Below are 26,031 nucleotides of genomic sequence, written 5' to 3' on the forward strand. Positions count from 1 at the left end.
GGGAATCTTAATGACATAAGTGAAAAATCTACAAAAATTTTCGGCACGCGGCCCGGCATGACATGGACGGACCCTTGATCGAATTTGCCCTAGCAGGCTTAAAACATTGATCTTTCCGCGGGGTTTATTTTAATGAACTTATTACTAAAATCTCAGATGTTTCAAAATGAATACCCCGGGAAGTTGGTGCTTACCACTAATTTTATAGTTGAAAAACGTAATAAATTTAAATTGAAAGTAACATTTTTTAATTACCGTTTTATGTTAAATATTTTAATGGAAAATACTATTAAATAACTTACATCGGTCTGGAAAAGGGTATTATAGTTGCGAATTCGTCGGAATTAATTAAAAGCCTCGAGCAAACTACCTTTACCGGAGTCTCATGTCGCCTTACGCAAATTAAAAAAACTTAACATCTATACCCAAAGTTATCCGTACGTGATTTTATTTGATGCTGTTCAAAACATGTCATTTGTTCGTAGGATAGTTTGCTGAACAATACCAAATTAAACGAGATCATTAAGAATACTTATTTCATTTAAAAGTGTGAAAATCAGACCTAAAATTCAGAAGAAATACACAAAATTGTATGTATTATTTTTCTCAGAGAGCCATATCCCATTGTATCAATTTCAGCGGAACAATAAATATTGCGATTTATCTGCCTACAGTATGCATACGGAATATGTGAATTGAAAACGGACATTTATTTCCGCGATACTGTCACAAAGTAGCCGGAGTATTTGGCCGTGTTTTTGTTTGTCGCCCGAGGAAAAGAAAACAACACTTAGGGGGAGAAGGGATATGCATCGGGCGGCGCCGGCTCTTGTCTCATATATTGTGAATGCTTTCACCCTCCGTTCCTTGGTTGCCTGTTCGTTGCATGTTAGTCGCATATGCTAGATCACTCTTTGAAAATTGCGAAAAATATTATTTTATTGCAAATGTATATTTTGCATTTGCAAAATGTGTGAAATATTGTGGTTATCGGTAAAAACGCGCGGGGAAACGATGACATGTGTGTCAAATAAAAAGCGTGTTGAATAAATATTTCCTAGCTGATTCCATTTCCAGAACATAATTACAAATGGGAAAATCGGTTTGTACATCTCACTACAAACTGTCGAATGGTGGGATTTGACTGGAAGTTTTAGGTCAACAAAATTAGTTTCATTTTGCACGTGATATATATCGGATCTCCGAATCTCATCAAGTGTTAAAAATAAGATACGAAGTCATACCGTGCGTTTAATATATTTTAATTATTAACAATAAAAATGTAGAGTGAAACTTATTCCCAGACAGGTCAGAATACTAGATATAGAGCCTTATGCCTTATTCTATTCCTGGCGGACACAATAACGTGTCGTATATATTCAATACATATTCACGCAGAAGAAGGTGGGCTATAACGCATTATGATCTCCCATACATCTTGGTTACGGGAAGCAGGTGCTAGCGCCAAACCGCCGAACTCCTAAATTCCGTTATCATAAATAAATCAGCCGGAGCCTGTCAATGCTTCCGGGAACCGACGCTATCCCCCGGGAAACGGAACTAGGAGTAAACAGTCATGAAAGGAGTGACGCCATATTGTTGCATTTATAGAAAAATGATTTGAGAAATTTCGATGAAGAAATCTATGAAAGCAAAAAAATTGTTTTAACCAATTTTCACTGGTAGAAAAATCAACTTCCTCCATTTAAATATAAAGAGACAGTTGAGAACTAAGGCTGAGGTGTTTCAACCTTCGTTACGATTGATTGAAGATGAAATCGAGGTTTAGTGTCATATTTTTTTATATACGGGCAGTCCTTGTTAAACGTCAATTCTCAAGTTAAGGCTTTCGATTAAATTGTAATTGGCCGTATTGCATAACAGCACGATTTTTAAACAGAATACTTTAAAGCTGGTCATATACTGAGACGGCCACACATAAAAAATGTCAAAAAGATTCAAAAGTACGCTAATCGTCGATTTGATCGTCAATCAATAAAATTGTGACGCAACATGAAACAACCCAACCTTATTCGTATTTCCATAAGATGGCTATATGATGTATCAAATTACAAAAAAAACTTCACGATCGAGTGTTCATCATGCTCGGAAAACCAATATTGATTCAGCACACCATATTCTTGGTAAATTCATGTATTTGCGCGTTGCCGGATATAAGGTAAGATTTGATTTTGTCGGAAATGGCACGGAATGAATTTCGAGGAAATCAGCCCACAAGGGGTGGCAGGCACACGTCACGGGACAGGGTGAGACAGACAACCTATTGCTTGTATTCCTGCTGGGAAGCTGGGAGAGGAAAGCTAGGTAGCAGAATTCATGTACACGGGGGCTTTAAGACAACGATTGGCTACACGGCATCGGCAGCGCGATCCGATCTTTAATGAAATCCCCGGAGAGGGAGGCAAATTATCTCAGAATTCAATTGGAAACTTCAGAGAGAGAGTTGAAAATGTGAAACTCCTTCCGGCCGGAGTCGAGGAAATGAAAGAATGCACGATTTCAAAATAGTGAGCTCACCTTTGTGATACTCACTTGCCACTATGATCATCAAAGGGGAACCCGTGGTAGGTAATTGGATTACTCGATTCATTGTAACCGCCCTCGCACAGGGGACATGAGAAATGATTGAAACTGAAATACTGCAAAAAATCGATTTTGTAATAAAACCTAAAAAGGCATTTCAAAAGAAACAAATTATTTGGAAATTATACATTAGCATTTCTTTTTAAATCATGTTTTTTAAATTAAGAAAATGCTTATAAAATTATTATTCAATAATATATTACCTACAATAATTTACGTTCAGATATCTAGGTCAATCAAAGCGTAAACAAAATTTAAAACCAACAACGCTGCGCAATATCTGATGTTGCGAAAAAATGAAGCTTATTTTATTTACTTAATAACAGCACTACGCTAGCTTATATTGTTGATAATCAAACCACGAATTGTGCAATAAACAGTTTTATAACGGAGTTGAATCAATTGCTAATGAAAGGTAAAGTTGGTTAATTTATCAAATTTGATTGTTTTCACCGCAAAAGATTAATGCGCCGCGATGATTTGACGTTTCGATGCAGTTATTGGAAAATATTTTCCAGTCATCATCAAATAAAAAAAAAATATGCCGACCTCCTCGCGGTAATTAAACTAATTGCCCTTTTTCAGGAAAGCTTTCAGGCACGCCGGGTGATTAATGATACCGTGTTTTGCTGAAAATATTAAAAGCGGAATCGCAACGTTGCCTGATGGAATCTGCAAAAATAATTAAGTAGAGCCTGTTACCAAAGATTATCAAAAGAGGAATAAGGGCGTTGTTACTTAAAATAGGTTAAACGGCCATAATCTCACTAAGTTCTTACGCGGTTCCAGGCGATTATGCATATTGTTTCGGGGAGGCCGTTAGCAGATTACAATCAAAGTGAATTCATAGCTCGCAGGGAACTTTGTTTTACATCGAAAGTAAGTTGGAACAGTCCAAACAACATTACAAACTTGTAATCATAAGGTAGGTAAGGGAGGTTAATTCTTTTTTCGATTTCTTGAAATTCTGTGTTTCATATAATAAGAGTATAGGCTTGTTTTGAAATAGGGGCAAGTTAGACTTTCTTTGTATATATTCTCTATTGTAGATATGAGACATTCAGTGTTTCACATAATATAGCCTCGTTTTAAAGTAGAAGTAGGTAAGGTAGTTACTTTCTTTGTAAGAATTATTGACAATAAATTCAGTGTTTAAAATAAGGTTATATTATACGAAACACTGAATTTATTGTCAATAATTCTTACAAAGAAAGTAGAGGTAGTTACATTCTGTGTAAGAATTATTGACAATAAATTCAGTGTTTCATATAATATAACCTTATTTTAAAGTAGAGCTAGGTAAGTTGGTTACGTTCTATGTAAGAATTATAGACAGTAAATTCAGTGTATCATATAATATACACTTGTTTAAAAGTAGAGGTAGGTAATGTAGTTTAAGATATTCTGTTATTCGTATAAAGCTAGCTTGCACGTACTAATTGATTTATCACTGATATGCTGACAATTGACCAGACACGAGTTAAGTATTTGATTCACTTGCTCCTACCATGTCTTCTTGGGACGTTCACAACTTTATTTTCCGCCGACTTGATCAAAAGAAAAAATAAAAAAAATCTTCATACTAAAAATGAATATATGTTAGGCGAAAATACCAAGTGCATGATTGGGAACGTTTGAAATTAAAAGCAATTATAAAATGAACGTTCGGTTTATTATCAGTAACCGCACGAATTCTTAGAAAATAAAAATAAGTTTAAGGTATCACCCAACCTCGACCCTTCCATATTGACATAGGTACTCCATTGAATAAACTTTCCTTCATGTAACACTAAAGGTAGAGGTATTCGGATGCCCTTTGAACTGACGCGGGGGTCATCGTTGTTACAAAGGTGACCCTTACAGATAAAATAATAGTGTACAAAATCGGTGAATTGACCTTCACAGAGGGAAAGAATGCTGTATATAGGACTATTGTTTGAGAGGAACGGCGGCGCGGCCTTATTCAAACAGAACTTTAATTTGGATTTGAGACCAAAATACTTAACCGAACTGTGAAATTATTTTTTTAATAAAAAAAGTATAGCATATATCTAGCCCAATCTGCCCAACACAAAGAAGTATACTACTTTATTTAATTGAGTTTTAAATTATATAAATTTAAAATTATAATGGTAGCAGAAGTCGAGGACGCCCGAGGAAGACATGGCACGACCAAGTGAATCAGATACTTGAGTCGGGCCATGTCAAGAGTCAGAACAATAGAAGAGTATGTATGATACGATGTATGAATGTGAATGAGGCAAGGAGTGTGTGCCAAGACCGAGTTGTTTGGCGGTCCGTCCTCTCTGCCTACCCCTGCGATGAAACGGCGTGATGGTTAGTTAGTTAGTTAGTTAGTTAGTTGGATATTGAATTTTTTTTTTTTTTTTTTTATATTTACTCCACACAGGAGGCCCTGAAGAAAATAATTTCCCTCAGGGCCTATGTCATCTTTGGGGATGCTGTGTGGAGGGTCTTTTTGTGGAGAGGAAGGAGTGAACATGGGTCTTGAAGAGTCCCATGTTGTAGGAGGGAGGAAACACAGAGGCCGGCAGTTCGTTCCACAGCCGAGCTGTTGAACTTAAGAACGAATCGTAGAAGCGACCCGTTCTCATGTGACAAGTGTCAACTGTGTACAAATGTTGGGCGCGCGTTTGGCGTGTATCCCGACTACGCACCGGTGCCGAAGGGATCAATGACGCTAGTTCTTCAGAGCATCTTCCATTGTAATACCGATATAACAAGGACAGCATACCTACCTGACGCCTGTGCTCTAAAGATTGCAGTCCGTTTGTTAAGATTGGGGAATCTATCAAACGGACCGCCCGTTTCTGCACAGAGTCAAGGGTTTTTTTCAGGTATTTTGGGGCTCCAGACCAGAGATGACTGCCAAATTCGACAGTAGGGTGCACTTGCGATTTGTACAGGGTGAGCAGTTGTGTACTATTAAAGTATCTGCGGGCCCTGTACAGTACGCCCGGCTTCTGAGAGGCCAACTTTACTCTAGCTTCGATGGAGCCCCCGTACCTGAGCTGGTCACTTATAGTAAATTCTTCGCAATTTTATGGAAAACTTAGACAATTTGTCGTGAGTCATGTCCAACCTTTATGTTTATAATAAAATATAAAGAAATTTAAACTCTGAATTTACATTCGACAAATTTGGGTTAGCATAAATCGGATATTTGCAAATTTAAATTAAGCTCATCAAAATGTGATTTTAATCATTTTTTTATTTATTTTATATTTCATTACATTTACGAAGAACAAACAGCAAAATATTAAAAAAAAATAATATTCATCAACTCACAATAATTGCCAAGATTCCTCTAAAATCATGAAAATCAATTTCTTTTATGACTTATTTTAATTTTTTTTAATTTGAAAGACAAATAAATAAAGTAGCACATATTCGTACTTGACATTGGCTATACATTTTGATAAAAAGAAAACAAATCCAAATTTAAGTTATTTAAGAAAAAATGACTTCTTATGGTTTTAATGTTACTTTGGAGAATTACACATCTTGATATTTTTATATTATGAGATAAGAAATATCACAAGAAAATCTTTGGAAAAAGGAACCCCGGGATAAAACATGAAAACTTCAAGATTATTAAATAAGATTTCGTCAAAGCTTGAACTTTATAACACGGTTCACACAATTTCCACGATTAAGGATAACACATTTAAGGAACAGGCAATTCATACGCGAAATGAATTTACTATCGTCATTTTAGTTGCATGCGAAATGAAGGAGGAACTGGAAACGGTACTTATGACGTATTATGACCCATTATAGAAGCCATTGCCGTCCCCGAAAAGATGTTTTTCCTTCTAAGATGATTGCATTTTCGCATAAAGACATCGACATTTGAAGTCTATTTTAGTCGTTCCGCAAAACAATAAGTAAAGTATAGACGGAATTATCATCTGTCGCTACTTTTCGACGCAATATTATCTGAATATACAAGGTACCCGGAGGTAAAGTGCACAGCTGTGCGTGATGGTACAAGTAAAAAAGCAGAATCACTTTTTACGGAATTCCAACGTATTAAGGTAAAAGAGTTGAACTGTTTGTATTGAAAAATAAATATTTTTTGTTGTAAGGTTATTTATTCTTTTGACTTACTACCATCATCTAGAAAGACCTTTTGAAGCTGTGCACTTTATCCCCAGACTCCCTGTGTACACGTGTAACCTGTTTTTAAAATATATTCAACAAAAAGAGTGAAAAAAAAAGAAATTACCAAACGTTAAATTGACCGCCTGGCGTTAGACCGCCCAAACGTTAGATTGTTTGGTGAAAACTGTTGTTTTCTTTTATCTCGAATTAAAAATGTGGATTTTTCAACCAGCTGAAACTTAAAAAAACACGTTTATTGTGAGAGACACGGCGCGGCGGGTGATGTCAGGATATTATTATTATTATTTCAGTACATTCTATTTGTTTAAATAATATTGTTTTAGTCATAAAATAATTTTTTACCGGTCTTAGTCCACCATATAGTGCATTACATGTTGTATATAAACGATTCATACATACTTAAAACAAAAAAAATATTTAACGAAAAACATTGTTTTTTATAAATCACTAGGTACTTACACTTCACTGAGTTGAGTCTGTTCCGAGGTGGTAAAAATTAAATTAAATTTAAATATCCTAATTTATAGGAAAAAATTAAAATGGATAAAAAGAAATGAACGAAATAAAAAGAAAGAAGTAGCACAATATAAAATAAATTAGAGAATCAAATACAAAGTAATAAGAGAAATGCATGAGATATGCATAAGAAATGAGAAGAAATCAGAAAAAAGAGAAAATATTGGCGTGAAGTTTGTTCTTATATTGTAGAAGTAGATAATACCTTTGTAGACTATCCATGTATGAATTTTGTGTTTGAGATATTCATTGAATGTCTTTTCAATTATTATTTTTAAAATGGGGCCAAATTATGGTGATATATTTATTTATATTTTATATGCATATTTACAGAATAAAAAAATTCCAATAACAAAGATACATTATACAATCATAATTGCCCAATTAGCGATTTAAATTTCTTAATGCTCAGGTGGAAAATGTCGATGTCAGAGGCTAGTGAGTTTAGAAGGATTATCGTTCTTCCGAGAGGCATGGAGATGTGGATCAGTCTTCGAAATCATGTGTTAATTTTTATGTCTTGTTTCGTAATTGTATTGTGTAGTGTGATGGTTGTTTGGTTATGTGTACAGATTCACTTATAATATTTTACTACGTAATTAGTGTGTTAAACATCAATAAACAAAAATACCACCCATGTGACGTTTGGGTCCTTTGTTCAACCCTGAAACCAGAAGTAAGTTATAATTTATTATTATTACATATTTTCAATATTTAATGTAATCAATGTGTCTTACAAGATGGACGAGTGTACGGACTTAATTCGTGATACTTTATGTGTGATTATATAGAGGGTGGTAAGTGGGTAGTTAACTACCAAAAATTTAAGACACAGAGGAGTGGTTTGAATGGCAGCCACCTAAGTGGTTGTAATGAAGCCGAGCAGAAAGTAGGTACTGGAACTAACTTCCAAGACTTTAGGTGATCGTAAATACAAGATGTGCTCCATTATTCCACTGGAGTCACATTACACTCGGGAAGTTGCGAGGCGTAAACGTTTCATGAGATGTTTCATCGTAATATCGTTTTAAACACTGGCAACACCTTACAGTAGGCTTGAGAGGTTGTCATAAATGTTTTGACACCAAAAGTTAAGTATTCAAAAATTAATAAAGTAGTAACCGGCACTACCAACTAGCCACTGTTACATTCAAGAGTTAAGTCTCTGTGCAGTTCATTAAAAATCCTTCAAATTGAAACATGAACGAAAAGTATAATAAAAAATACTTCGGTTGTGGGCAGTGGCGGCTCGTTTTTGCTCGACTTTTGGGTGTGTTTTGAGTTTTTATATTAAAAAATGACATTATTGAAGTTATTCGAAATTTGGTGTATGAAGATTTTCAATAAAACGGTTCAGTGCACTGCCAAACTGAAATTTACAGAAAATATTCTTCCAAAAAAATGAATTTTCGAAAAAAATAAAATCTTTCTGTGTTAAACATCATTAATGATGTCAATTTTTTATGTATAATATTTAGTACCTAAGTACAGTGAGGATTATGGGGTGTTCTGACTTTTATTCTGCGATATGAAAAGCGAACTTTGAAAAAATATAAGTGTTAGAATTTTCAACTTCTAATGGCACAGGAGCGAGAAATACTCTTCCTAATAAATGTGAAGACAAAGAAGGAATATCAATAAAAATTCTCCGAGAGATATTGTTTATGTTGCCGATATTTGTAAATTCGAAATATGGCGGAACAGTAAAATTTCTTTTTCTCGGTTGGTAAGGACGATTACGCATTAGGAAATATTATGTATATAATATATGAAAAATGGAGAGAAGATGTAAGATGACTACAAGTTGAATATTTGAAAATGGAGAGAAGATGTAAGATGACTACAAGATGAATATTTGAAAATGGAATAAAAAGTCCCGCTAAACCATTCAGCAGGGTGGAACATTCCACTTTCCTAGGAACTTTAGGGTTTGGTCACTAGTATTGTTAAGAATGCCCACTAGAGCGGGCCGTCAAAGTTTTTTTTTTAATTTGGATAAGTCATATTTCTCGAAACATGACATAAAAATATATATTCTGTATTACTTTTGAACTTAAAAAAAACACACACCTTTTTATAAGTTCAATGATATTATTTTACGGATAAAATCACATTTTTATTTACTATAAACCAAAGATATTAGAAAACAAGGAAATATGCCCGACCGACGGCGGATAACGATCTATTGAGTGTGATTTTAATACGAAAAGAATTTAGTTGAGATTGTGGTGTCATCGAGCATAGTTCATCCTAGTTTTATTTAAATGCTTTCTTGTTTAGTGGAAATTTGTAAAAATTCGACATGTGAAGTGAACTTCAAAACAAATGGAATATCATTTCACCAGTAAGTACAAAATTAGAATACGATATCAATTTTTAAAGATTTTTCAAAGTTTTTACTGACGTAAGCCCCCGTACGCTGGCTGCGAAGCTATCATGGTCGGTACATCAAAGCTAGGGACGAGTAAAAAATACTTGACATCATATCTCCTCGTATTCTAATATACTTGGTTTAAAAAATACAATTTCAGTGGTGACGTACGTATCATTCTCAAATAAAAAATTCAAAATTCTTAGTTACCCTACAAGCAATTGATCGGTTGTTTAAATAAAACAAAAAAATGTTAGGTCAATTTATAAATATATATTCTTATTTTTAAAAATGCTTACATTTACTTATATTGTTATAAAAACACGAATAAAGATATTTTTCACACGGCATGATTTTCACGGGTATGTGTTAGTATTACAAAAAGTTATCCACAACTAGCAAATACTTTTTGAGAAAATTAGAACACATTTTTTAGTGTGACTTTGATAGCAGCTTTTGAAAGATTTTGAGCAAACCGTGTAAATTATGTGGAGAACCTATTGTTTGTTACTATGTGTGTACGAGTATATATGTAAGTACAAATATATGTGAGTTATTAAACTGTTAAAACGAGGAAACTATGATACTTGATATTGTTTTTAATACATCCTAATGATTCCATATTCGAGTCTCGGTACAGGGCTTTAAATACTATTGAAAATGAAAATTAATAATGAGGTCATAATCTTAATCGTAATACGCAACTTTTGAGACCCCAACAATATCTCAGGATACGACGGCCCACCCTGCTGAACAATCCACATTCCCAGGCACTTTGGGGTTTATTCACGAACATTGTCCAATAGAGTGGACCCACCGGGTCATGTATGCTCGGGCTGACATGAGGTCGGGACCCAACCAATAGAAACAGTGGATCAAATAATATGATTATAATCACGTGACACGGCTGATGCGGGTTGCGACCAGAAGATGTCGCCTCGTGTTGTTTGCGGAATGTGTTATAGAGATCAAGACGTGAGACCCTAAACACTTACACGCAACTTGATTATGTGAGATTGTTTGTATTGTATTATTCATAATATTCGCGATTTCATGTAGTATGTTATAATAATATACGCATGCATAATTTAAACTCCGCCGTTGTAGTGAACAGTCACCTCAATTATGTTTTCAAGTTAGTCCGAACTCACAAATTTAATCCATCGTACATATACCACAGAAAAATAGTACTTCTAACCAACTAAGTGGAATAATAATATTTTCTTGACTTATTTTTAACAGTTAATCTTTTCTTAGGCTCTAGAACTTGTGATGAAAATGAAGCTTCAGACTGAAAACAGTACCCGGGCTGGATCTAAAAATTCCTGAGAAAAAATACTGCACATATTTCATAACACTGAAAACAGTACCCAGGCTAGATCTCAAAAATTCTCGTACATAAGTTTTACATAAGTGGGACACACAAACTGTACCGAGGCTGGATCTAAAAAAATGTTCATAAGTTTTACATAAGTGGAATGCACAAACTGTACCCAGGCTGGATATAAAAAATCTCGTTCACAAGATTTACACAAGTAAAACTATACACAAACTGATTTTCCATTTGAAGTTTAATTGGTAGTTAAGATGATAAATAGGCATAAACTTTGTAAATTTAAAATCAATACATTTTTAAAATATACCCCGCTAAGTTATAAAAAGATTTAACCTACGTATAGTAAAAATATTAATTTAAGAAAAACCAACAAAAGAAAAATAATGAAAGAAAAAAACCGTATTAACCAAGGGTTTAGTATTCTTTGTTTAATGTGGGGTTTTCAAATTACAACATTTGAATAAAATTCTTTTGAAAAATTTGACCGCGATCAAGAGCGGACCCTCATCCCGAACCCGTCTGAAGTGGGAGAGATATTCACCCGATATATAGAAAAGGTTCACAGCAGAAACCCGAAAGCTCGCGAGCATAAATTTCGTTTACAGACATTATATCAAAATGGCGGGGATGCAGAGTAAATGGAAAGAACTTACATAAAAAACATACATAAATCGAACAATATCTATTATTTTACGGGTAAATTGTTCATTAATAAGACGAGCAAATGGAAAAAAAATCAGAGATGACAGCGAAACAAGAGCACATGTTACAAAAATATTAACAATTTACCTACATAAAACAATGTCAAAGGCTGAACTAGGTTTCGATAAAGTCCAAGAATTGAATGTCGTTAATAGAAAATAACATTTAGTTGCATTTGCATTCAATGAGTTGAAAAGTCGCGATATTCTGAACAAAAATAGTGGCATCCATAATAATTGGTAGTGTTGATTATTTGGAAAGCAATATTAAACTAGATTTAGTTTTAACAAAAAAGGTGAGTCAACAACACCATTGATAATTTGAATATGCAAATCAGATCAAAGTCTTTTCTACCCTTTTCTAAAGAAGAACGGTTGAAAGTTAACTATATGAAGTTTTCCATCTATATATATGTGGGCACTTCAACAATTACATCGAAAAACATTATTTTATTTTTTCTGAAGCATTCTGACGTTCGGCTTTGAATGTTTACGGTTTTTCCGATTCTTGACGATTTTCGCCAACCATTGCAAATTTTCACAATAATTGCCAATTTCCGTCTGTTAGGTTTGTAATTTTGAATATATTTTATAACTTAAACTTTCAACATAATTTTTTTTTTATGTTTAAAAATCATATCCGTAAATTAAATATACTCAACATATTTACTTAACAGGTTTACTGATAATTAATATGTGAAGACTTCATAAGATGATTTTATTTATTGGTTATCAACACGAAATACATTTTGTAGAAAAATGAAAGACAGTAGATATAAACAGTAACAGTACTATGGCGAGAGAGAAAGCATAATCCTCTATAATTATTTAGTCACCATGCTTTCAGTTAATTCGTTTACGATAATCCGTTAAGTAAATATTTACTACGCTTACCGTGAAAGCTTTGTGTACAGTTTGACGTTCATTATTACCTGAAACAAGATAAATTCGATCATAAGCAAACGAAATATGGGTTTGGATTCATAACAAAAACAAAAAGAACATTATTAACAATAGTCACTTATACAATGGAAAGCATAGCAACGCATTTATCAATATAAGGAGACACGCTTCCATGATAAAAAGACGAAATATTTTTAAACCCATTTCTAAAAATATAATTTTAAATTGATTTATCTGAAATCTTCACAGCGGTCAACCATCGCTAATAATGCCACAAAATCGCTTAATGTAAGAAAACTTTATGAAACCATTACAGCAATAACTAGGTAAACATAAGACTATTGAATTCAAACCTCTTATTCTCCCTGCGGTCATTTTTTATTCAAATAACTTTTTTACGCTTTAATAAGCCCAATATGATAAGCCCGAAAGCAATTTTACGAGCAAAGAAATAAAAGGACAGCGATTTTCCGATATAATCTATTCGAACCAACAAGAATAATAGTTCCTCAGCAAATGGCACTGCCGAAATATGGAAAGATATGCATTATGCCGGGAAAGGTTGCAAATCGTGAGGGAATACGGTCTTTGTGGCTTACATTATTAAATTGGGATCTCGAACCCGAAGGTCTTACAAACGTCGGGTCGCGACCAGCACGGGCGTCCAAGAGGAATGCGAAGGTTTAAATTGCTGAGAGTTTCGGTCTTACGGTTGACTATTCAACCGGGTTCAGGAGGAGATAATACCTCCAAAATGGCTGTGACAACTTCTACTGTAAACATTGTCTAAGGTACGAGTGACAAAACTCTGTAATGGAAGCTTATAAACACACATAATTAAGCACCCTGGAGGGTTATATTGTCACTGTGTCCTGGATATTAATGCGGTTTGAATCTTAATTAATTTCACTCAAACACGCAGAGGTTTCTTTAGTTTTGGATGTCCAGAACGTAGCTGTAAAAATAAACAAAAAAGATAGTGATTCCGGTACACACATATACGAGTATATATACATAATAGTTTTATAATATACGATAATACTATTCTTATTGAGGCTTAAAGGTTTTAGCGGCAAGCGATAATTTTTTACATTAAATGAAAAAAAAAACACACGTAGGTACTTTTATTGAATTAATAAATGACAGCTAACCAGGTTTCGCTTATCGCAGGTCCAACAGGGCTATTATATTAACTAATCATAATTACATACAGACACACATATATGAAATTTAAAAGATTTTTTAAAATTATTAGATAGCACCCGACGGCCTCCGTAGTCTCAAGGCAAGCAAGCTGGGGATCGCAGGTTCAAATCCCGGCGTGGGCAAGTAAATTTTATTTGATTAATTAGTCTTATATTTGCGGCACGTTCCAGAGTATCACCCTGGTGAAAGACCACCATTCAGAATTGAAACATTACTTGAAATGGTTGGCCGTGTTCAGTGACCTGAATCGCCAGGAACTTCCCCACCTTTCTCTTCCCCATCTCCTTTCCCTCCCCACTACCTAGTCTCACAACATAACCCAATTGGAGATGCCATAGTCGCACTGGCTCGTAGACTGTTGGGGGCAGTTGCGCCTATTGTTCGGTCTGACATAAAAAATAGAAACTATTTTAACAAATAACCTTAAAGTTGTTTTCAACATATTCAAGAAAGAAAGGGGAATTTAAAGTATGTTCATATTTACGAAAAAAAAATAAGAGAGACAGGCAGAGATTGCTGTAATTTTTTGCTCCTATTCTCCTCTTATGTGAAATGAGAATATAATAAATAAAAAATCATATTTATAAAAACATGTATGTAAGAAGGTAAAAAAACAACAATAAAAAATTACACGCAGAGTTTGCTTGGGTTTTAAATGTCTAAGTAGGTACATAAAATAACAACTTCAAATATATTATATGTAAAAAGAGGATGTAATCTAATGCCTTTGCCTTTCAGGATGAAATGTGAGACGGAAATGTCAAAAAATTAGAACATCTGGCAAATGATTTTAAGACAAAATGAAAAATTACCTTCACATTTCAGGTGAAATATTGAGTGTCACTCGGTTACTTATAATAAAGACGCGAGACCCTTGAATAAAATACTGTCATGGATATGGTGAGGAAAGGAGTGGAGAATCGGGGGGGGAGGTTAGATGGTACTTGAGAGGGGGAGAAGTGGGGGTGGACATTAATCACCTAACGTGACGCCAAAAGACCTTTTTATTGCAGTATCCGGAATATCAACATGGATTTGTCATACTATATGAAAAGTTGAAAATAGTAAATGGCGTTGTTGCAATTTAATCTAATATTTTTTTGTCAGTAGAACACGATAAAAATAAATAAAATAAAAACGGGTTCTCAAATTAAATATTTCAGGAAATCTTTCATGAAGCAGAAAAGCAGCTAAAAGTCTCGAAGGATGGAATCAAGGGTCATGGAGTCACGACATTGGCGCAGATTTTTGCGCAGAACTAAGACGGCCGGCATAGTCCAGTGGTAACGCATTGGACTGCCATTCCGAAGGTCGCGGGTTCGAACCCGGCGTGCGCAAATAAATTTTATTTGATTATTTTAATTAATTAATTGTGTTATTTCACAATTAATTAATTAAAATTATATATAGTATATTTGCGGCACGTTCCAGAGTGGAAGATACTACCAGTATCGCCCTGGTGTAAGACCACCATTCAGAATTGAAACGTTGCTCCAAATGGCTTTAGCCGTGTTTAGTGACTAGATCTGAATAGCCAGGTACTTCCCCACCTTCCTCCTTCCCTTCCCCACTTAACTTCAGCCTCACAACATCCCCCAATTGGGGATGCCATAGTCTCACTGGCTCCAGACGGGAGCAGTTGGGACTCTTGTGAGGTATTCACTATAAAAAAAAAATAAAAATAAAAAAATAAAAAATAAAATTTTTTTTTAAAAAAAGTAGTTTTGATTGACAAATCATTTAACCAAAGACGCCATAATATGTTTGTTACACATTTTATAATAATTATTCAACAGACAAAAGACTGTTAAAACTCGGGTTAAGCTGGAGATTAATCTTGAAAGTAATTATGTAGTCCTTAAATATTTGGATAATTTTTTTCCACTCATGATTCAATGATATGTTGTTGGAAATTCAGTTCAAATACTGCAAGGAAATTGAAGTAATTCCTTCATACGAATTTAAGAATAAAATACAAAACGAATGAAAGAAAAAGAAAAACTCATTTAAAGCTATTAAGGATCATAGATTTATGGTTTAACTTACAGTACCATAAAATACTTGTTAATATTAAAATACTGAAAAATTCACGAATATAAAGGATATGGAAAGATCTGACGGCAGTGTGGATTGATTCTTAATTTTCAATAATATGAAACAACAGTGTTCAAATCGAATTTTATTTTTAGAATACTCGTACTAATTAATATACTGGTAGGTGTTCAGAAAATAAAAACCTTTATACAGAATCGCAAGTCGCAAATCAAACATATCGTTTACAGGTTTATTTTCTGAGTCTGTACAGTAATGTACAGTCACAGGCAATTCTTTCATCAGATACATATAACACACAAAAATGTACCTACGGATGTAGATTTCTTTAGATACTTTGTAAATATTAAAAAATCATAAGAGAAAATAAGTGCGCACTAACGAAACATTGTTAAGCAACCAAATTTATCAAATAGTAGGTTGGTAGTGTACGTAGGTACATGAATTTTTTTCTTGCACCGGTTAATCTCATTAATCGTAAAAAATACCTGTTGTAGTACTAGAGAAAAATATGAAACAAGAACTGTATCTACTATTTATTAGAAGCTATTTTTGGGCTCATTTGTGATAGTGTCGGTAGAAAATGGAAGCAGAAATATTGAATAATCTAGGGGAGTAAAAAAATAAGACCATAAAATTGGACTGCCAAGACGATAGCAGAAATTTTATCGCTACGCAAACATTTTCCTTTGGAATTACTCAAACAAAGTCCCATATTGCACAACGTTCGCCCTGAGGCGGAATGTTTACCAAAACATTATTCGACGTATCCTGGCAAACATATGGGACAATTATACAGAGACTTGCATGTTTATAATGAGAGATAGGAGACAAGAGGGATGTTGAGTGGGGGATGAGAAATGCGAAGATGTATACAAAATAACGAAAAGGTTGGATTATATAACAATGGACCATGCAGTTTATGGATTGGAAACGTAATGCACAGATCTGAAATGTTCACAAAGTAAATCTTCCTTTAAGACCTTATTTTAGTAATAGGTAGTGAAGATGGAAGGCAATCAATGAGGTGTGAGAGCATGCAGCAAAACAATCAGCATATTTTATATTTATAAGTTGTTATTTTTTATTTTAATCACTACCTTTGGACAAAGACACCATAAATACCACGCTATTAAAGCATTCAACAGTCTTCCACTTGAAACAAAAATTGAGGAAAATAAAAATAAATTCAAACACAAAATGAAAAAATGGATTAAAGAACAAAAAGACAATATTACCAAAATTCTATAACATAAAAGAATAAAACACATACACGCAACACAAAAAAATATATAAAACACGCAACACGCACAAACACATAACTCATTATAAATGCCGATTCACATTCTCTTTTAATATTTTTCTTCTAGTGTGATAATTATATTTTAATTTTTAATCTTTATTTTTAGTTTAAATTTATCTTTATTTTAATATTGTTTTTCTTTTATTTTTTAAATGTATAAATTCTTATATTATAAAATGGGGGCCTCAGCACGGGTAAATAACCCAGTGAGGCCAACATTACTGAATTAGAATATGAAATATTGTAAAATAATGTATCAACAATAAAAAATAAAAAAATTTAAAAAGAGGGTTGTCTCAAGTCTGCACGTTGAAATGTGACAGTGCTCAGTCGTAAGTGAAGCTTAAAGCCAACAAAAATTGGGTCAGAGAAATTTTCATTACGTAGTGAAAGTAATAAAACGCCTTAGTTGTTTTTCGAACATAGTTGTGCAAAAATTCACTTCTGCATGATGATGGATTTGATGTTGCTATTTATTATTTTCAGAACATTAGCGTAACAGCAATAACTTTTTCATAAAATAATAAGCTTATTTTTCACAGGACCGTGTATGAAAGAAGTCGGGGACGTCCAATGAAGATTTAGCGAAATAAAATACTATACTATACTACTTACTATGGTGTCGAGATGTCAAGAGTCCGAATAGTAGAAGTGTATGCATGAGAAAATGTAAGAATGTGAATGGTGCAAGGAGTGAATACCATAAAATAATAATAAAATTCTGCCTACTCTTATATGTCGTTGTAGTGAGTTAGTTATATGATTTTTGCGATATTAAATCCATTAAGTTCGTTTCTAAAACAAGGCCATTACAAAACAACACCACTCTATATTTCTTGCATCGCAGTTTGTTCACTAGCAGTAGCTAGTAGGGGAGAAGGGGTGGATAGACGAGAAGAGGAGAGTGTAGTGGGATATTTATAGTCGCAGAAGGCTCCGGCGCTGGCGCTACAGGTCTGAGGTCTCGGGACGTTTTAGCGGGATTGCCTTTGTGACAGTTGTACGATTCGATGGACGGGGATGAAACCTTTGTTTATATAAGAATATGCAGCTTTCATAAATGATTTATTATTGCAAACATATCCACATTTAATTATTTACATTACAACATAATAATAAGAAAGGAACGAAATCATTCAATGATCAATGGTTAGGCTGTACCTACATATTATAAAAGTACACGGAGAAAAATGAGTAATGCTGATTTATTAAAAATCTTCTTACTGTTCGTAATCCGGTTTAAAACCTGACTGCAGGCCGTTTCCTGAAAAACTTTTATTAAATTCCTCATATATCTAAATACGTGTACATTCATCTGCGTTTGCCTTGATAATAGCTTTCCAAAGATTTTTATGAACACGTGTTCGATATTGTGATAATAAATTCCTGTTTTTATAAAAGTTAAACAAGAAACCTATCGATTCATTCGTTAAGGACCTGCTATTTTTTAATCGGATTACAAATATTTTAAAGATATTCTTAATAAATTAGCAATATAATTTTTTCTCCGTGTAACATTATAATATTTGAAGTGATTGGAGTGTGCTAGTGGCAGTTTGTTACATAAATAATAATGTTGCAGAAAAGTGTGACATTTTGTCTGCAAAGAGATAAACGGGGATAGGCTATTAATTGTACGATTAAATTCAACGCTGGTCGAGAAAACTTTGAAGTTTGGATTTTCAAGAGGGATTATTTTTAAATAATTCAATTTTAGTTGGAATACTATGTTTAGTACGGATACTTTCTACCATAAGGATGATTATGAAAAATGACAAATATTGTAACGGGCTCTCTTTTAACAATGTGAAAAAACCGGTAAAAACATAAATCGAGGGAAACATTATTTCATACCCACGCAAACAGGATTCTATCTCTTATAGGAAAAAAAATTCAATGAGAAAATACTGGGCGTTCTCGCTTGGGCTTAAACTATCGTAATAATACACGAAGTAAAAAGCAACCTTCAGTAAATAACGGTTCCCTCTTTCCAACTTTGTCTTAAGTAGGGAGAGGAAATTTCTCATACATTATGCATAAACCCAAACAAAAAAAGTTGTTTTTTGTCGAGAAACCAAAATGGACACACATGTCACTCTTAATATCCATAATGCCTAAAGTTTGTGGAGACGAGTGCGGGGGTAGGTACGTATATTTATATTAAACTCTATTAGACCCCTACCTGATGATCATAGATTATTTAAGGCTAAGGTTAAGGGGACGTATCTTCTTGGAAATTTGTTTGAAGCCATATTATAACAGGTATACATACACTTTCATTATTTAAAACAAAGTATTTGTTTTTTTTATGTATTTGATTTGGGTAACTTTCGAAAACAATATTTATTAGTGTATATTTTAACTAGCCGGTAGGTTATTTACTTTAAACAAACAATTAAACAGCGAAATTTACTTTTATTGTGTATCTGAAAACTAAGCTAGGGGCACACTGAACGAATGTTTCATTGGACACCTGTGCGGTGGAGGGAAGGCAATGGCACAGAACCACGCGAGTTGCAACACAAGCATTTCTTATTGAAATGTTAACATAAGACATGAACAGAAAAATCCACCCACGAAAACGTAACCGGTTTGTTAGATACGCTGTTAGTGCAGATATTTCATAACAACTAACTACTAATTGTGGGTTTGTAATTCAGAGTTGAGTATTTCCATTTTATTACTTTGTTAAGAGAATCAAGCACATATTTTGATTTTTTTTTGAGTTGTTGCCATCACTTGAATTGAATTGTATAGAATATCTTTCTCATTGTCACGAAACTGATTGTGCCATAACTGAAATGAAATAGATATATTTTGACGTCGGAAATAGTTCATAAAAATATGTTTTTAATATGAAAAAAAGAAAAAGAAGTTGTAATCATCTTTATCCAAAATAATAACAGAAATAGAATCAGCGCCCTAGAATTAGTAAGAAATGACTACGTAATGTTGGAGACAGTATATCTTGAATTTCAGCCCCACAATTACGAATGAAGCTTTTTTTGTGAAAAACAACCGTCTAAAAACCTTATTATTTTTCAAAGGAATGTGGCAATTGAAAATATGTTCACTTTTAAATAATAATTTACGCATTTTGTAGGTGTAAGCCAGTTTCTGATTTCCAACATCTGATTTTGCTTTAAATTTCCAGGGAAAACCGGCAAATGCGTTAAATCTTTCAGTAAAAACGTTTAAGGCTGACCTATTTTCAGATCTCGCACCGTTAATATAACGCAGTAATGAGCGGCGCTCCTCCCGGGGATTAGCGTGAACGCACAGGCAAAAGTAAATGTGGCAAAAATAAATATGAAGAGTCGTTTTTTTATGCACTGCAAAAGTGGCGGGCGGGGTCATTAGGACGAGCCACTCAAGATGTGGCGAGGAAACCAGGAATGAAGGGATGCAGGCCGTGGGATTTACAAAGTAAAGAACAAGCAATCAAACTGGAGGACGTAATTATAAAAAACAAATTTGCAACTCTGTTGGAATATATACGCCCCTGTGCGCGCATGAAAATGAAAAACACGTGTAAAAATAATAAGATGTTAAAATATATTAAAAAAAGGATGAAAATAAAGTGTCGTAAACATGTACCTATCATTGTATTTTTCTTCCACTTAGTGAAAACGATGTTTAGAAGGATCCTATGAACATTGAAATAATATTTATCTTTTTTTAAGATTCACTATTTAATAATTTCCCTCTTTCTTCTTTGGGGGTGCTGTATGTAGGGTTTTTTAAAAGGAAAGGATGTTCTGGAAAGAAAAAGTATGAGGGTTGGGCAAGAGTCTGAGGGTCAGTGTGTCCAAGAGTGATGGACGTATGAATCCATCAATCCCACTGGAGTGCAAGGCAATGGGCCGAGAGGGTCAAATGCCAAGATCTGGACAAACCTCACTCCAAACCCCGGGCACCCCTGCTAACCGTGAACCACTTGGGGTGACCTATCGCAGAGGTTTTGGTTATCCAATTAATGGTTCCCGGGGTGAGCATGTCCACTGCAGTGGGCTGCTCATTTGGAAAGAAATAATGCCAATTTACAGGACATAGAACGTTATGACTAAGAAGGTGCACATGCGGAAGCGCATGAGGTAAACCGAGGAAGATTCAAAAATGAAAATATTGACAAATGATGGTTTAAGGATTGGAGAAAAAAGGTTAGGTACAGAAGCTGGTGGAGAAAATTTGTGGGGGCCAAATCCCAAACTGAAGTGTTACAGCGATGATGAAAGGCGCGTTCAAGAGCATACGTTAGTTTGATGATGAATACATTCAAATAGATTAGATAATTATTATTACTTGATTATACTATTAAAATCAGTGTTCATAATACACAATTCGTAAAACAAGAAATTTTACATAATTTTTTATAAAATCTCATACCTATCAGGTTTTGGTAGTAACCATCCAAGTGTGTAGACAAATCTAACAAACATCGTCAAACACATCGCTTGATTTGTAAATACTTCTGACAATACTCGCTGCAGACGATATTGAGGGCGCAGTTTCACGAAACAGGAAGATAAGGGTAGATGACGGATGGAGCCAAACTTCCCAAGGGGTACTGTATGTGATATTTAGGGGAAAAAGCATTAATTGAGGAATCAGGAATGAAAATAATTGAAATATTACAAAATCTTTAGAAGCTTTTTTGCTGCTGATATTCTGTTCTCTGTGACTTGAAATATTATAATATTATACTACGGTATAAAAACGTATTATTAAAAATAAAATGTTATATTAGAAGAACCCCGTACAAAAGAACCGACAAAATAAGTTTAGATAAATTTATTCACGAAGCAATGTTTTAAAAGCGTGAAATACGAAATCCCGCCATGCGATTCTTAACTATAAGGTTATCCAGGGTAACAGAATGCCTTGACAAAAAATGAGTATAATATGGCCCGGCGTAATAACAATGTCGCGATAAACCATACTCGGCGAGTATAAATTTTCCAGTGAGAGAGGAAGAAATTGAGAGTCGCGGGATAAAGCGCGAAAGGGAGATGAAAATAAAGATAAACCTCCGAAGCAATATGACTCCTTTTCCGCTGAAATACCGAAGCGCCCAGGGGCGTTATTTTTACCGTAATAAAAAATGTGATCTTTTGAATCTGGCAAAAGAAATTCATGGGCAAAAAGAGTTTTGCATAAACGCCGCCGTTTCATTTGGTTATTTTGCTGATCACAACTAATAATATTAATAATATTAAACGTTTCACAAGTGACGGCTGAATTCACACGTGTGTCAGAAACAAATATTACTGTACACATTTAAATACAAATCACGTAATGTTTTTTACAAATCTAATAAAACATATTTTCACAATATTAACTATAAATCATCGAATAGATACACACCACTTGTGCGATGTCAAAATTTGAATGCAGAACGTATCGATAAGCGATCGGCTGGGATATCTACTCGTGTGAGGTGAACTGCAAAAGGCGTCATATAAGATAGTCTCAAGTCTTGGTTCTGGTGTGATATTAGTTGAGGGGATGGGGTAGTGGGGTAGTTAGCAGGCATCAGATTAAGCCAGGCGTGGAGCCAAGGGTAGTAGAAGCAGGAGGAGGTGGCAGGTAGAAGTAGCAGGTAGCAGTGCCGACTGATAAGGTGTCTAGGCTTGAAGGCTTCGAGTGCACTCCGGATGCGGTGGCTGTGATATGGATGATACAAGAAGTAAGCCCCTTGCTCTCGGGTGACTGGGCTGAGCATCGCACGGAGAATGTATTCTGATAACACAATAGGCTCGCTTCAATCTAACAAGCCTCTTGTGCCTATTCAGACAATGTGCGCTCAACATTTTAAAACACATAAATATTTCAGAAAACAGTTGACATTTAAATACATTTCGAAGAAGCTGTAATTTAATATTTCTTCAGATGATTTTTTTGTATAATTGTAGAATGGTGCTAAATGTCCACCTCTTTTTTAGCGATCGTTTCAAGGATCCTTAGATTTAGATCATCAGGGGAGACGTGAAAGAGAGATGAGAAAGACGTATGGTCTTTTGAAAAATGCTTATTTATTTGTGTGTCAATAATACCGTGTAATAAGAACTTAATCCTAGTTAATACATCACCTTTCGGACAATGCAGAAAGCAGGACAATACACAACATGGCTCGATATCCCAAACGTCAAAAACATTTCAAAGAAGTTTGTATGGCAGTAAGAGTTCACGCTAAACTACTATTATATTATTATTATTCGCAAACTTTAACAGTCAGTTATCGTGTGTTATTACCTTATCTCAAATACTTAAGGAATTTGCGAAGATAATAACGCCATAATGAAAGTGCAGACGCTATGATATTCCCTCCCGGATGCGTTGATGAGGCGCGAATGATATATCACGTCGTGATAGGGCATGTGATCGTCTCCTCAGTACTTGTCCCGCAAGATGTGTGCCCAGACAAACCGAAACGCAGGACGGGAAGTCATGTTTGGGGTAAGCCGTATGCCCGGCAACTAGGGTGCACGGAATTCTTACCCCACGAATAAAGATAAGAATACGAGGAATGAGGGATTGTTTGCATTGAAGATGATCGCAAACAAATTGATAAGACGTCAGAAAAAATGATGGGACGGTTTGGATAAGGGTAACTAATATTTCGAACCCCTTGCAATCATGACGTGAAATTGCTTAACAGATGAAATCTTTTAGGAAAGGGGAAACGTCGTGTCGTTAAAAAATAAATGATTTAATGATTATGCGACCGTGGAAGTCGTCATAATATCAATAGAATTAGATTTATGTATAATAAAACAGGAATCTGATTGTACGAAACATTCGAATCTGACGTCCTGAAAATGAGTTTTCCTTTGTGCCAAAGTTGTTTTTCTTAGTATGTCAAAGCAAAAATAACTAAATATTTCTTTGAAATACATTTAACGGTCAAAACATAAGACAAGACATTATTTAATAAGACAAAAAGCTCGAGTGCAGTTAGATAGTAATTACATAAACTTATCGTTAAATTCAAGATATTAAAAATAGCGTTACCAAAATACCTTTGAAAATTCAAACCATTGAATAATCTGTATCCCGTTGAAAAATTTGGAGAAAAATATTTTCAAGATATCCCGTAGGAAGTAGGGAGTAGGTACACTGAAATTGAAAAAAAAAGTAAAGCCTCAATACACGCCCTTACTTTACAGCGCGGGGGGTGGGAGTGGGAGGAAGGGATCTACAAAGAACATCCGCCGCCAGAGTGGGAGGGGAGGCGCCCTAAACAATTCATAGACAGAGGGCTAAGGATGGAAGAGAAAATGCCTCTGAAAAGCTTAGTCGTGATTAGAAAACGGAGAGTGCTGAAACGCTACCATCAATTCAAAAACAATCATCAGAGTAACAAAAAGTATCTACATTGTATGACATCCTAAGAAAATGAATATATTTATGAAATTCGTGTAGAATTTGAAGTCCGCTAAAACTATTTCCCTCATATTGAAACAAATCATAAAATATCTCATTAGTATACATTTCCACTAGCATTTATTATTATTTCGGATTCCCCCATCGAAGAAATTTTCAAATTATGGCTCAGCTAAGTAAAACACACCTTCTTTGCATATTTGTTATGTTTTTTGTTTGTTCTGTTGGGCTCCTAATGCTATGTTATCAGTAGGGTAGAACTATTTAAAAAAATATTTTTCAAAGATGTAGGTTGTTTAAAATGAAAAATTATGACCCAATATTGAAAAAAAAGAAACTGATAAGAATAATAATTGGATAACTGTATAGCGTCATTTTTGTGAAAAATCACCTCAAGGGCGCTGTATGTATACATCCTGTCGATGGAGATAAGTGTATGTGATAAAGTAAAATTGATAATGGCTCTGAAGGCGAAATGGCCGACATTATAATAATAAAGAAGTTTTACATTTGAATAATCATAAAATCGAAGAAAGAACATTAGTAATTTGTACATACATATAAATATTTAATATTAAAATCATCGAAAACATAGTTATATCAGTATTAAAACTCAAAATACATGTATCCTTTGTATAATGCGAGTAATAAGGTTAAATACATAAAATTTAAAGCAGAATAGGATGATTTCATATTGAAATCATTAAAACATGGGTTTACTCTCATTAGTAATGAAACAAAGAAAACGTAGGTTCCTTAGTTTAATCATGAAACATACAAATTATAAATAACGAGCCTAAATAAAGAAATTTCAGGGGAAGCTTCGGTAACCAAGGGAATAATAAATCCAGGCAACATGATGTACGCATTAAACCACCTACAAATTAAATAAAAACCACAAAAAATCCACTTGTAATATTTCGTTGACAAAATTAAAAAGGTTTATTGCATATGTCTAAAAAATTAAAAAGGTTTATTGTATATAAAATAAAATTTATTGAAAAAGATCGATTTCATTAGTGTTCGCTATATCGATTCTATTGAGGATTAAGGCTAGTCAGCATTTATACAGTTTATTGAAAGCATAAAAAAATAGTGCCTGATCGAAGAATATTTTATTATTATTAAAACTTCCATTTTTTATGAACAATAAATCACTTTTACCCTGTAAATCAGCGAGTAAATTATCAGAGTTCACTATTTTGTTTGATTAAAAAAAATCTTCGGTCAGGCAACACTAGATTAACTATTAAATTACTGATTTTTTTTGTATAACTGATTTTAGAAGAACTTAGTCAACATAACAGTTAAGCATTGTTGTTTTATAAAATAAATTAAATTTTTGTCATATTAAAAAAAATTAAAACACTCTTTTCAACGACTGACTACCCCTAACCTAATCTTTGTAGGAAGCAAAATGAGGTTTTGACAAAATAAATATACCTTAAAACGTTTTGAGCGATTGCTTGTCATAGTGTGCCAAATTTATAGAACATAAAAATATGGAATA

The 26,031-nt window shown here is 34.0% G+C and overlaps 1 protein-coding gene across 6 annotated transcripts in view; it reads right to left on the reverse strand.

Annotated features, from left to right (window-relative positions):
* Nucleotides 1-26,031, reverse strand: part of LOC149424207 (uncharacterized) — a 558,416-nt gene that overhangs the window by 167,250 nt on the left and 365,135 nt on the right. Inside the window, exon 1 of one of the 6 annotated variants that reach the window (XM_089651359.1) lies at nucleotides 12,569-12,585. The exons of the other annotated variants lie outside the window; for them this stretch is intronic. The gene's annotated coding sequence lies outside the window, so the exon portion shown is untranslated. Of the gene's footprint in view, nucleotides 1-12,568; nucleotides 12,586-26,031 lie in introns of those variants that run through there. 6 annotated transcript variants of the gene reach the window in all.

Source organism: Hesperophylax consimilis, chromosome 4 (genome assembly GCF_061612785.1).
Source record: "Hesperophylax consimilis isolate HC1 chromosome 4, BYU_Hcon_1.0, whole genome shotgun sequence".
Lineage (NCBI taxonomy): Eukaryota > Metazoa > Arthropoda > Insecta > Trichoptera > Limnephilidae > Hesperophylax > Hesperophylax consimilis.